Raw genomic sequence first — 14201 nt, 5'->3', positions numbered from 1 at the left:
GTGGAGATACACAGATGATGCTCTGTATCCACGGGACTCATGAGCGTGGCCCACCCCCACCTGCTTCTATGGGGCAGGGGGGGAAGTAACCTGGAGAGTACACAATTGGGCACTCATGGGAAATAGGGAATTTGTGGAGGGACAAGCCCACCTGATGGGAGAACTTGGCAAGCCTTTGGAGTTAGATAGAGACAATTCTGCAGTCAAAGAAAAGGGAGGAATGGGTGAGGCAGCCCCACTCCCAAGAGCTCACGCTGCCGGGCCCTGGGATTGTGCTGGTGGCAGCGTGGCAGCTGGGAGCAGCTACCTCTCCGGGCAGGGCAGAGGAGGTGGAAAAGTGATCAGTGTGCGGTGTGGTCAGCCTGAGAAGAGAAACCAAAAACTTGTGTTATAGCACCACCTTCTGGAAACGAAAAGAAAGGCTTCTAATTGACCACTTGTTAAGCTGTTAGAATCCAAGAAAATGAAGCCTTCCATAAATAAGAAAGGAGTTTCCTGCTTTAAATGTGACAGCACAGGCACATTTCATCCAACGCTATGACAAATCACAGCAATATGGTATCACAAAAGGAAAATGATAATTCTCCAGGAACTCAACTCAAGACACGGACTACTGCAATATAACCAATAAAGAATTCAAAATAGCCGTTATGGAGAACAAACTGATGGTTGCCAGAGGAGAGGGGGGTGGGGATGGGCAAAATAGGTGAAGAGGAATGCAAGATACAGGCTTCCAGTTATGGAATGAATAGGCACAGCATAGGGAATACAGTCAATGATATTTGCAATAGCATCGTATGGTGCCAGATGGTAGCTACACTTGTGAGCATAGCATAATTTACAGAGATGTTGAATCACTGTGCAGTGCATTTGAAACTAATGTAACATAGTATGTCAACTATGTTCAGTTAATGAAATTTTAAAGCAAAAAACAAAACCAAAAATTTCCAAATAGCTGTTATGAAGAAATTCAATGAACTACAGAGAACTCAGGCAATTCAATAAACCCAGGAATAAAATTAATGAACAGAAGGACTACTTTACCAAACAGATTGAAATTATATTAAAAAAAAAAACAACAACAGAAATTCTGGAACTGAAGAACTCAACGAATAAGATGAAGAATGCATTACAAAGCTTTGGTAATTGCGCAGAGCAGATGAAAAAGAAGAATAAACAACCTGAAGGATAGGGATTCCACAATTGTTCAGGTGGAAAGGAAAAGAGAACTAAGATTTTTTTAAATGTGAAGAAACCCTACAGGAGATATCAGACTTATTAGGAGAGCCAATGTAAGGATAAAGAGTGACCATAGTTGATAATACTGTATTGCATCTTTGAAAGTTGTAAAAGAGTAAATTTTCAAACTCCTCCTCACAAGAAAAAAATCTGTAACTGTGTATGTGGGGAGGGATGTTTACGAGACCTATTATGGTGATCATTTCACAATACATACAAATAGCAAATCATTACGCTGTACACCTGAAACTAATATAATGTTATGTGTCAATTATGCCTCAATAAAAAATTTAAAAATAAAAAATAAGTCAAGTCAGGAATGATGATGTTAGATGAACTCAATTTATAGTTGGGTTCTCTGATAAAAACACCCCCTTTAGCTGGCTATTTAATTGCCTGGGTGACATGTAAGAGAAAATAAATATACAGTTTTACATTTATATTTATATTTATATATTTAATATATATGTTCAATATTATCATAGCATGTCCAGACCTTGAGGTCCTATCCTAATGCCTATCATTAATGGGAGATAAATTCAGATTAATTTAGTTATGACAATTTAGCTATCTGGATCACTGTCTTTCTAGTAATGAGGAACTGGAAGAGCAACGGTAGATACTTACTGATTTTATTTATGTTGGGTAACACTGTTTTCAGGAAAGCAGAAGCAGAGGTTCTTTGTAGGTTCCACTTCCTCAGTTGGCCATGGAGACAGAAGTGTGAATAAGTGAAAAGATAGTATTTCACACTTCTCATTTACTTTTATTTTTTACTTTCATTTTTAAGAAAGAGAAGGGGAGAGAGAGCTTACAAGCGGGGAGGAGAGGGGCAGATGGAGAAGAGAGAGAATCTTAAGCAGGCTCCACGTACAGTGCAGAGCCCGACACGGGGCTTCATCTCAAGACTGTGAGATCATGACCTGAGCTGACATCAAGAGTTGGACACTTACCCGACTGAGCCACCCAGGCGCCCCTCACACCTCTCATTTAAATTGTCATGCACGTATAGGACACTTTGGGTGTGACAGTAAAGACTAAATATAATGGGCATAATAATGGCCCTATCTTACAGGGTTGCCTGAGGACTATACAATATAATGTGAGGAAAATACTTATTGAAGGCATAAGTGTTCAAAAGATGCTAGCTAACAGGTTTATTAATCATAATCATTAATGCAACTCTAACAGAATACCAAGTAATAACAGTATTTTTTAACAATAGCCTTGGGAAAGCTACCATAATATTTCTGAGTTTTCTTTCCCAGCTATAAAATGAGACTAATGATTCCTACCCCTAAAAATTGCTGAGGGGATAATATTTTAAAAATTATGAAATTCTTATTTATTTATTTAATTGAGATACAACTGACACATACCATTATGTTAGTTTCAGGTCTACAATATAATGATTTAATATTTGCATATATAGTGAAATTATCACAATAATTCTAGTTAATATCCATCAAACACATAGTTATGAGTTTTTTCTCCTTGTGATAACTTCTAAGATTTACTCTACTAGCAACTTTCAAATATACAATACAATATTAACTATTTTCCTTATGCTGTACAATACATCTCCAGGAATCATTTTATATGAAATTCTTTTTAAGTTTATTTTTTTATTTCAAGAGAGAAAGAGAGAGAGAGAGAGAAACAGAGAGAGAGAATGAGAGAGTATGAGCAGCATAGGGGCAGAGAGAGAGGGGAGAGAGAATCCCAAGCGGGCTCCTCACTGTCAGTGCAGAGCCTGATGCAGGGCTCAAACTCAGGAACCATGAGATCATGACCTCAGCTGAGATCATGAGTCAGATGCTTAACTGACTGAGCCACCCAGAAGCCCCTATGAAAAATTCTTAACATTAGCCTGGAACATACTAAGCATCCATCCATCCATCCATCCATCCATCTATCCATCAATCCAACCATCCATCAATCTACCTGCTAAGCAAACATTTATTGAGCATATACAATGTGTTTTGTGCTATTGGGCTAAGTGTTGGTCAGTCATTGTAGATAAACCATAATCCCTACTTTCATAGATTTCATCTTCTGATGAACTATAAACAAAACATAAATATTGGCTCAAATATGGCTTTATTAATGTAGATAAATTAAGGTTTTTATTTACAAGTTGGGAATGTTAGCAAATGAGAGATAGTGTGTGAATAGGAAGACTTGTGTACCAAGGCAAAGGAATTTAAAGACAAAGAGGTACCGCCTAGCAGAGTGCTGGCCAGTGTGATGAGACCTACAGTGTTGCACAAGCAGTGGACAAGTTCCCCAGCAAAGGTGGAATCAAACTAATAGTTTCTGGAGCTATGCTGCTAAATACATAAGTACAATGGTACAATAGATGATTGCTGAATAAATTAATAAATTCGTCCTGCAAGAATAAATGCACCGTGGAGATGCAGTAACAAAAATACAGGACTAAAACACAAGTGTTGAAAATACAGGAAAACATGGAATGAATTTTTTTTTTAATGACAACAAAAATTTGGGGGCAGCTAAAGTAAAGGCCCACTATAACTGTCTCTTAAGTTTCTCTGGCAAGAGCTCACCACTCTTAGGAGAATTCTCTGTACCTCTCACTTGTGGAGTGTTAAGTAAACAAGGAAACCATCACTGATGATGAGTTCCAGGCTAGAGCTCCATCAGGTAGGTAGGCTATCCGGAACTAAGAAGTCAAATCCACCCTCAACTACAAATAGCAAGCATAAGGTCCAAAGCAAAGCAGTCAAGAGCTAGATGGATGTAGAAATGGAAGGTATGCGGGGCACCTGGGTAGCTCTGTCAGTTAAGCCTCTGACTTCGGCTCAGGTCATGATCTTGTGGTCTGTGAGTTTGAGCCCTGTATTGGGCTCTGTGCTGACAGCCCGGAGCCTGGAGTGTACTTCAGATTCTGGGTCTCCCTCTCTCTCTGCCCCTCCCCCGTTCACACTTTGTCTCTTTCTCAAAAATAAATAAACATTAAAAAAATTATTAAAAAATAAATGGAAGCTAAGCAAAGAAATTAAGGTAAAGGTCAAGAGAAAATGTCTAAGACTATTTCTGTGAACAGGATTGGGATGTTTGAGGCTTATAATTGGGTGCTCGCCTGGCTTAGCCTGGAATAAAAGTTTTTGCCTGGTGATTCAGTTATTAGATCTATTTGGGGTGTGTGTGTGTGTGTGTGTGTGTGTGTGTGTGTGTAAATTATTGGTGAATAAATACATTGGAAATTGGAATTCTTCCCCCATGTTGTAACACTTCCTAAGTTATAATACCATTAGGTTTTCTTCTCTATGGGAGTTTAGTCTCCCTAAGTGTAGGGGCTCCTATTCTGCTTCTATTCTAGAAAACAAGCTCTGCTTTAAAAATAGTACTGTAGGAGCACCTGAGGCTCAGTCAGTTAACATCTGACTTCAGCTCAGGTCACGATCTCATAGTTCGTGAGTTCCAGACCCTCATTGGGCTCTGTGCTGACAGTGCAGAACCTGCTTGGGATCCTCTCTCTCTCTCTCTCTCTCTCTCTCTCTCTCTCTCTCCCTCTCTCTCTGCCCATCCATTACTTTTGCTTTCTCTGTCTCTCTCAAAATAAATAAACTTTCAAAAAAATAAAAAATAAAGATAGTACTGTAAAACTTGTTTCCTGAGAATTACATTGGCCTGGAATCTAGTCTTTTGTTGACAGGAAGTACAGATTTGTGGTGCGTTCATGTTCGCCCATAAAATTCATTTGTCAACCCTAGCAACACCCTAAAATACCTTATAAGATCCTGACATGCATATAAATAGGACATGTCATGCTCTGGGGGAAGCCAAGTGAGTGACATCAGTTATTCTAACAATAGAAGCATTAGGGTGTGGACTTCAGGGTGTCCCGGGTGTAGCCCCATTTGTATATCAGTACATCATCATCATCATCATTGTCATTGTCATCATCACTGTGGTCATCGTCACCCCTTGTAATGACATTTCATTACAGGGGATAATTTTTTTTAATAACTAAATATAGTGTGTGGATGCATTAAATGGTGAAAACCTTGGGCCTCTGCACTGATGAAGATGTTTGATGGTCTCTGTTTCAGAACACTGTATATATGCAGCTTGAAATTCTCTTGAAGAGAATTTACTGGTTTAGACAAAGGTCACACAAATCATAAAACAAGCAACATTTAAAAAATTCTGCAGTAGGGGCATGGGCATTATCCCATTGTCCTAATTAGTAAAATAAGCCTGAGTGAGTCTATGTGGTCTAAGGATACCTAATTTACTAGATAAAAGAGAGGAACTTGAATCAGATTAACTTCCAAATCTTTGCATTCTACTGTGAATGCAGAGTCCACATTCTAATTCATGTCACTGGAAAATTAAGTTGTGACAGCGATATCTTGCACAGGTTACCAGAATGAAGATGAACAATATTCATTAGACATAGGTATGTGGCTTTTTCATCCAGGCATTTGGCAAGGTTGCTGTTGGCAATATTGACATTCTGGAAACACAAGCTGTATGATTTGGAGAATAACTTTTCTTGAAGGACACTCATGAATAGACTGGTTCTCAAATGGAAATTTTTGGATAGGTAGAGACCTTGAACTTCAGTTCTGTTCTGTTAGACATCTTGAATAAAAGTGTAGTAGTGAGATTTAGGATCTAAAAAGTTTTGAAAAACCTTGGAGCAAAATAATTTAGTAAAGATCAATGCAAAGGTCTTCTCTTGGCTTCAAAAGCACAGGATGGTAAGAGATGTGGAGGCAGTTCTGAAAAAAAAAGTAGCACATAAAGAGATATCCTTTCACAGGTCTGAGCGCACTGAAGGCGTTTGGTGCAGTCCTGGATGAACCCCTAAGAAAGCAGTTAAATAAACTGAAGGGTATTGAAAGCAGAGAGGCCAGGAGGGTGGGGGAACTCAAAGCTATTCCACATGAGTATTCTGTTAACAGATCGCAGCCCCAGGCATGGAGAAGACGAGACACAAACTGGACAAAGCAAATGTCACCTGGTACTTGCAGAGCTATTGTGCAGAAAAGGGTAAAGTTCTTCCTCAGTGGCTATAAGTGGGGAACTGAAGATGTGGGTAGATAGTATGGTAAGACATTTCAGCTTGTAAGCAATGAATCACTTTAAATGTCAGCACTGTCACAAGATGAGCAGGCAGAGACTGGATGACTACTTGGAAGGGTGTTTCCAGTAACAGTGTGTATCTTCAAACACTGAGATTCTGAGCTTCACAGATCCCTCCCCTGCTCTTTAAATATTTGACATGCCATCATCACCAGCCTCATTTTTATATAGGGTCCCAATATTGGAAATCATTCCTTTTATGTTCTTAAGATGATTTTGAAGATCTACAGCAGAGTTCAAACAGAGTTTACTTTGCATATTGATTTAATAGGTAAGAGCAGGAAGCTCACAAATGCCATATGCAAATTTGTTCCAAATGAGCTCTAAAAATGGATTTGGAGCTAATTGTTCAGGCACGTATTTCACTGGGGATGAAGCACTGGCCAAACATATTTCAAAGTGAGGAAGAGGATGTGTTAGCATCAAACCCAGGAAAAGGAGCAGTAGTATGCAAGTGATTCCGAAAAGGAGAACATTCCATCTGAAGCTTTAAGGAGAAAAGAGAACATTGCCTGAAGTCTTATTTGGAAACAAAAGAACTGTGAAAATAATTAGTGGCAAATAACTTACAGCACTGCATTTCCAGTATGGGTCATTTTTAAAAATAAAATTTTATTGTTTCAGCATAATCTAGAGACAGAAAAGTGCACAAATTATAAGGGTAAAACCAGATAAATTACCACAAAGCAAGCACATTTGACTACTGCCCAGATCAAGAGATACCACAGAAGTCCTCCTTCCAGTCATCACTTCTACTTGTGACTTATCCTACATCAGTTTTGCCAATATTTAAATTTTATATAAATGTAATCACTCAATGCCTTCTTTTGCAGCTGACTTCTTTATATTAATACAATGTTTGCAAAATCCATCCAAGTTTTTGTGTGTAGAATTACTTCATTCATTTTCATGGTAAGAGCAATTCTATACATTCCACACTGTCATTTTTGTAGTATATTTTATTTTTTTTATTGACCTCGGGGATGTTTCAGATTTGGACTGTTATACATACTGCTGTTAGAACTGTAACTTTTTTTGGTACACATGCGTATGCATTTTCTGTTGGTTATATATCTAGGAATGCAATTGCTGGTTCATGGTCATTTGGATATTCAGCTGTAAAAACACAGCTTTAGTGTGCCACTTTTCTACTCCCTCTAGCAGTGTATGAAAATTCTATTTATTCCATATCCTCTGCAACACTTGATATTCTGAGGCATTAAACTCTATTCAAATTTTAAATTTTAATTGTGAGGTATTAAATTCTATTTAAATTTTAGCTATCTGATGTACAGTTAGTGGTATTCCACTGCAGTTTTTGTTTGCAGTTCCCAAATCACTAATATGTGTTTATTGGGAAATCTTTTGCAAATTGTCTATTCGTATATTTTGTATACGTAAACTTCATGTTATTATCTTTTTCTTATTGGTACTTAGTTGATGTGAGTCCTTTGTCAGCTTATGAACTACAAAAATCTGTTCCCACTCCATGATTTGCCCTTTTACTGTCTTGATGATGTCTTTGCTGGGCATAAAAATCTTATTTCAGTGTAGTTCAGCTTATCAGTATCTCTTTAGTGCTTATTGATTTTTGTATTCTAAGAAAAAAAAATTCTTTCTATATCCCAAGGTCATAAAGATACTTTTCTTTGTTATCTTCAGAAATCTTATTATCTTACCGTTCACATTTAGATCAACTTTCTATCTGGAACTGATTTTTATGTATAGTGTGAGGTAAGGAGTCAAGATTCATTTTTTCTTTCATTTGAATGTCCAGCTGACCCAGCCCCATTTATTGAAAGATCATTATTTCCTTCTGTTCTATATTACCACCTTTTTTGTAATTAAGTGTCCATACATGTGTGAATTAGTTTGTGGACTGTATACTCTTCCATTAGTCTATTTGTATATTATTCTGCTAATACTATATTGTCCAAATTATTTTAGATTTAAAATAAATCTTGATACCCAGTATTTTAAATTATTATTTTTTAATGCTTATTTATTTATTTTGAGAGAGAGAACCTGTACGCATGAGGGGAGGGACAGAAAGAGGGAGAGAGAGAATCCCAAGCAGACTCCAGGCTGTTAGTGCAGAGCTCAGACACAGGGCTCAATGCGGGGCTTGATCTTATGAACCATGAGATCATGACCTGAGCTGAAATCAAGAATCAGATGTTTAACCCACTGAACCATGCAAGTGCCCCTCTTGATACCTGATATTTTAAATCTTTCAAATATGTCCCTTTTTTGTCATTGTTTTTGACATTTTAGACTCTTTACATTATCATATACACATTCAAATCATCTTGTCAATTTCCACAGAAAACACTTGTTCAAATTTTGATTAGAAGTTTAATAGAGACAAACCAAAAAACATACTCTTAACTGTAAGGAACAGATAGTTACCAGGAGGGAGGTGGGTGGGGGAATGGGTAAAATTGGTGAAGGGGATTAAGAGTGTACTTACTCTGATGAGCACTGAGCAATATATGGAACTACTGAATCACTAAATGGGACAATTGAAACTGATATGACATTGTACATCAATTACACTAGAATTAAAATGAAAACAAAAAAAGAAATGCATTGAATATAGGTAGCTTAGAGGAGAACAGACATCCTCACGATACTGAATCTTTTTATCTGAAAGTAATATATAGTCTTCCATTCACCGAGGTCTTTTTAAAATTTCTCTCAATGTTATACAGTATCCTACATAGAAGATCTGCTGATATTCTGTTAGATTTATTTTAATATTCTTTGATCCTAATTTAAATGGTATTATTTTAGGGGCACTTTAGTGGCTCAGACAGTTGAGTACCCAGTTCTTGATTTCAGCTCAGATCATGATCCCAGGTTCATGGGATTGAGCCCTGCATTGGGCTCTGTGCTGAGCATGGAGCCTGCTTAAGATTCTCTCTCTCTCCCTTTGTTCCTTTCCCATGCTTGAACATTCTCTCTCTCTAAAAATAAATAAATAAGTAAATAAGTAAGTAAATAAATAAATAAATAAAGGTATTATTTTAAAAATTGCATTCTCTGCTTGTGTGTTGCAATCGTGACATATGATCGATTTTTTGCAAATTAACATGTAACTGTTTTGCTAAATTAATACATTTATTGTATTAGTGTGTCTGTAGTCTTTGGAAGTTTTATGTATAAAATTATTCCACTGGCAAATAAAGACAGTTTTATTTCTTTCTTTCTAATACTTATACCATTTTTAAGAAATATTTTATTTTTTTAAAAGTAGTCTCTATACCCAATGTGGGACTTGAATTTACAACCCCAAGATCAAGAGTCACACACTCTACATACCAAACTGAACCAGCCAGGCACCCCTCCAATATTTATACCTTTTATTGACTGTTTTGCCTCATCACACTGGGTGAGGATACTATGTTGAACTGAACATCTAATATCAAGAGGACAGCTTTCAATGTTTCTCAGTGACACATGATGTTTGCTATAGGATTTTGTAAATATCCTTCTATTCTTAGTTTGTCATTTTTCTTTTTTAAATCATGGATGGATGTTGAATTTTATTCAGAGATGTGTTTTGGTCTCTATTTGAGATGATCATATGACTGTTCTCCTTTATTTGGTTTATGTGGTAAATTGCATTCATTGATTTTTCACGTTAGACTATCTTGCCTTCCTGGAATAATTCTCATCTGACCATAATATATTATCATTTTTTTTATATCACTGGATATGATTTGCTAATATTTTTTATAGGTTTTGTGTCTATATAAATGAAAGTTAGTCTCTCTTAGGTCTTTATTGTAATGTTCTTACCAGTATTTGCTATGAAAACTATGATGACCTCAACAAATAACTTGGAAAATTTTTCTCTTTTTCTGAGCTATGGAATAGTATATGTAAGGTCGAGTTTATTTCTAAATATTTGGAGGAACTGATTAGTAAAATTGATGGACATGGAAATTTCTTTCATAGGGTTTTAGTTACAGATTCAATTCATTTAGTAGATACTAAATTATTTGCATTTTATATTTCTTCTTGTGCCACTTTAACCGTTTTGGTAAATTATGGCTTTTTAAAAAAATATCTATTTATATTTGACAGAGAGAAAGAGACAGAGTGCGAGTGGGGGAGGGGCAGAGAGAGACTGAGACAGAATCTGAAGCAGGCTCCAGGTTCCGAGCTGTCAGAGCCATCAGCACAGAGCCCGATGTGGGTCTTGAACCCATAGCCATGAAATCATGACCTGAGCCAAAGTCGGACACTTAATTGACTGAGCCACCCAGGCACCTCTAAGTTATGGCTTTCTAAATCATTTCATAGAAATTATTACCCCCAAACTGATATGATATCCTTTTGTTTTTATTTCCTTAACAATGGGATCTATAGTTAAGACCCTTTGTTATAAAAAAATCATTCTTGATATTGGTGTTTTGTGCACTTTCTTTTTTTCTTGATCTGTCTTTCCAGGGATTTGTGAAATTAATTAGTCTTTTAAAATGTATTATTAGATTTATTTTCTCTAGCACATTTGTTTTATGTTTTACTGATATATGTTTTTAATTTTATTATTTGTTTCTTTTTGCTCTTCCTTGGCCTAGTTTTTTTTTTTTTTTATGTTTACCACAATAAGTTTATTTTTTTATTATTTTTTAATATGAAATCTATTGGCAAATTGGTTTCCATACAACACCCAGTGCTCATCCCAACAGGTGCTCTCCTCAATGCCCATCACCCCCTTTCCCCTCCCTCCCACCCCCCCCCCCCCATCAAACCCCATTTTATTCTCAGTTTTTAAGAGTTTCTTATGGTTTGGCTCCCTTCCTCTCTAACTTTTTTTTCCTTCCCCTCCCCCATGGTCTTCTGTTAAGTTTCTCAGGATCCACATAAGAGTGAAAACATATGGTATCTGTCTTTCTCTGTATGACTTATTTCACTTATCATAACACTCTCCAGTTCCATCCACGTTGCTACAAAAGGCTGTATTTCATTCTTTCTCATTGCCAAGTAGTATTCCATTGTATATATAAACCACAACTTTTAAAAAAAAATTGTTAACATTTATTATTGAGAGACAGAGGGACACAGAGCGTGAGCAGGGGAGGGGTAGAGAGAGGGGGAGACACAGAATCTGAAGCAGGCTCCAGGCTCTGAGCTCTCAGCACAGAGCCCGACGCAGGGCTTGAACTCACAAACTGCGAGATCATGACCTGAGCTGAAGTCGGTTGCTTAACCGACTGAGCCACCCAGGAGCCCCTAAAACACAACTTCTTTATCCACTCATCGGTGGATGGACATTTAGGCTCTTTCCATAATTTGGCTATTGTTGAAAGTGCTGCTATAAACATTGGGGTACAAGTGCCCCTATGCATCAGCACTCCTGTATCCCTTGGGTAAATTCCTAGTAGTGCTATTGCTGGGTCATAGGGTAGATCTATTTTTAACTTTTTGAGGAACCTCCACACTGTTTTCCAGAGGGGCTGCACCAGTTTGCATTCCCACCAACAGTGCAAGAAGTTTCCCGTTTCTCCACATCCTCTCCAGAATCTATAGTCTCCTTATTTGGTTCATTTTATCCACTCTGACTGGAGTGAGGTGATATCTCAGTGTGGTTTTGATTTGTATTTCCCTGATGAGGTGTGACGTTGAGCATCTTTTCATGTGCCTGTTGCCTCAGCCTAATTTTTTTAACTAATGGAAATGGATACTTGGATGATTTATTTTCAGCTTTTTTTTTTTCTTTGACAGGAAGCAGGGTTTATTGTGGGCGTGAATAAGGAGCAGGCAGTGTCAAGGTTCTCATGAGTGCAGAGCCTACCATTTGTCCAAGGGGCCCCAATTAGGGATGTATTTGACCAAAGCCACAGCCATCTGGGATAAGTTACTTTTCAGCCATCATGTCTTCAAATTCACTCACGTTAAACTTAGTAAAGCCCCACTTCTTGGAAATGTGAAACTTCTGGCAGCCAAGGAACTTGAACTTGGCCCTGCATAGCGTCTCAATCATATGCTCCTTGTTCTGTACCTTGGTACTGGTGGACATGATGACTTGGCCAATGTGGACCCTGGCCACTGTGCCCTGGGGCTTTCCAAAGGCACCCCACACACCTGTCTGGAGCCTGTCAGCTCCAGCACAGGACAACATCTTGTTGATAAGGATGACGTGGAAGGGATGGAACCACATTTGGCTGCAAAAACCATCTTTGCCACAGCTTTTCACCATGTACTTGTTAGCACACATACGGACAGCCTCCAGGGCTTCAGAGGAGAGCTGCTCGTATTCCTCTGGCACTGTGTGGCCACACAGTGGGAACTGCTCCAGTTCTGCCTTCTTCTGCCCAAGGTCAAAGATGCGGACCTTGGCATCAGGGACACCTCTGCAGAAACAAGACTTTGGACGCCGCTTGTTCTTACAATACCAGTAACACCCGGGGTGGGTGGTGGCCCATGGCAAGCCAAAGGAAAAGAGGTTATTTTCAGCTTTTTCCTCCTAATAAAAGCATTTAAGTATGTCTATAGCTGTATTCTAAAAGTTTTGATACGTTGAACTTTCACTATAATTCAAAGAAAAATATCTCCTAATTTTCATTTGTATTCATTCTCTTAGTGTTTGAATTACTTAAAAACTAAGTAATTAAAGTTTGAGTACTTTTCAAACATAAAATTTTTAATATTATCTTGTTTCATTATTGATTTCTATCCTAACTTCACTGTTGTCAGAAAATGTGCTCTGTATAATTTTACTTTTTGATATTTTTTAAGGTTTCTTTTAGATTCATCATTTGGTTAACTGGCTTGGCATTTGATATGAATTTTGCATTTGCTGAGTATAAGGTATGTAAATAAGGTCAAGTTTATTTATTGCATTGTTCAAATCTACTGTATCCATGTTGAATTTTTGTCTGTTTGGTGTATCAGTTACTAAGAGACATCTGTTAAAAATCTCCCTATGATAATGGATTTGTCCATTTTCCTTTTAGTTGCATCATTATTTTGCTTTACATATGTTGAAACTCATTATTAAGTGTAACAAATTTATAACTATAATATTTTGGAAATATTAACTCTTTTATCATAATAAAATTTCCTGTGTTTATTGCCAATAAAGTGTCTTGCCTTATAGTCTAATTTGCCTGATAAATATATAAAATATAGATAGTTATATTGGCCTTAAAATTTTTTTTCATTCATCTATTTTAGTTTTTTTCTGTGTTGCATTTCAAGTGTGTTTCTTAACATTTAGTGTCATGTACTTTTTTTCATGTGGTCTAAAATCTTTGTTTGTGATTGCTCACTCATTTAGATACTATTATATTAGGGGGTTTGTATAATTCTTTATCTTATTACCTCTTTAAATATTGGTTCTGCCTAATTCTTTCTCTTCTCTCTTTCTAGGACACCAATTCTGGGCATGTTAGGACTTTCCCCTGTGTCTTCTGTGTGATTTTGTGTAATTTTTATCCTTTCTTCCCTCCTCTGCTCTTCAATCTGATATTTTCTTCTGATTTATTCTAGCTCCATTTTCTGTGTCTCATCTTCTATTAGCCCCATCAATTGAGTATTTTATTTTATTATTTTATTTTTCTGTTTCAGAATTTCCATTTGAATTTTAAAAGCTAGATTCCCAAAAGAAATGTAAAATTCTCTGCATTTCACCTTATTTCTTCAAACTATTAATCAGTTATTTTAAAGTCCTTCAATCTGTATCTCCTTATGCATTTGTTTCTATTTTAGGTTTATTTTCGTGATTTTGGTTATTAGGTCTTATCTTCTGACATAAGTATGCCTATTAATGTCAATTGAAACTTGAGGAACTCCCCTCTACTTGCTAGATGGGATGCTGCCTGATTCATGGGTCATTT

The 14201-nt window shown here is 37.0% G+C and overlaps 1 protein-coding gene and 1 pseudogene across 1 annotated transcript in view; both read right to left on the bottom strand.

Moving 5' to 3' along the window:
• The window catches only part of ELMO1 (engulfment and cell motility 1), a 730817-nt gene that overhangs the window by 639918 nt on the left and 76698 nt on the right, over positions 1-14201 (bottom strand). The gene's annotated exons all lie outside the window — the stretch shown is intronic.
• Positions 9594-12788, bottom strand: LOC106968647 (60S ribosomal protein L10-like; annotated as a pseudogene).

Source organism: Acinonyx jubatus, chromosome A2 (genome assembly GCF_027475565.1).
Source record: "Acinonyx jubatus isolate Ajub_Pintada_27869175 chromosome A2, VMU_Ajub_asm_v1.0, whole genome shotgun sequence".
Lineage (NCBI taxonomy): Eukaryota > Metazoa > Chordata > Mammalia > Carnivora > Felidae > Acinonyx > Acinonyx jubatus.
The sequence above is the reverse complement of the archived record's forward strand: the minus strand, read 5'-3'. Positions and strand labels throughout refer to the sequence as shown.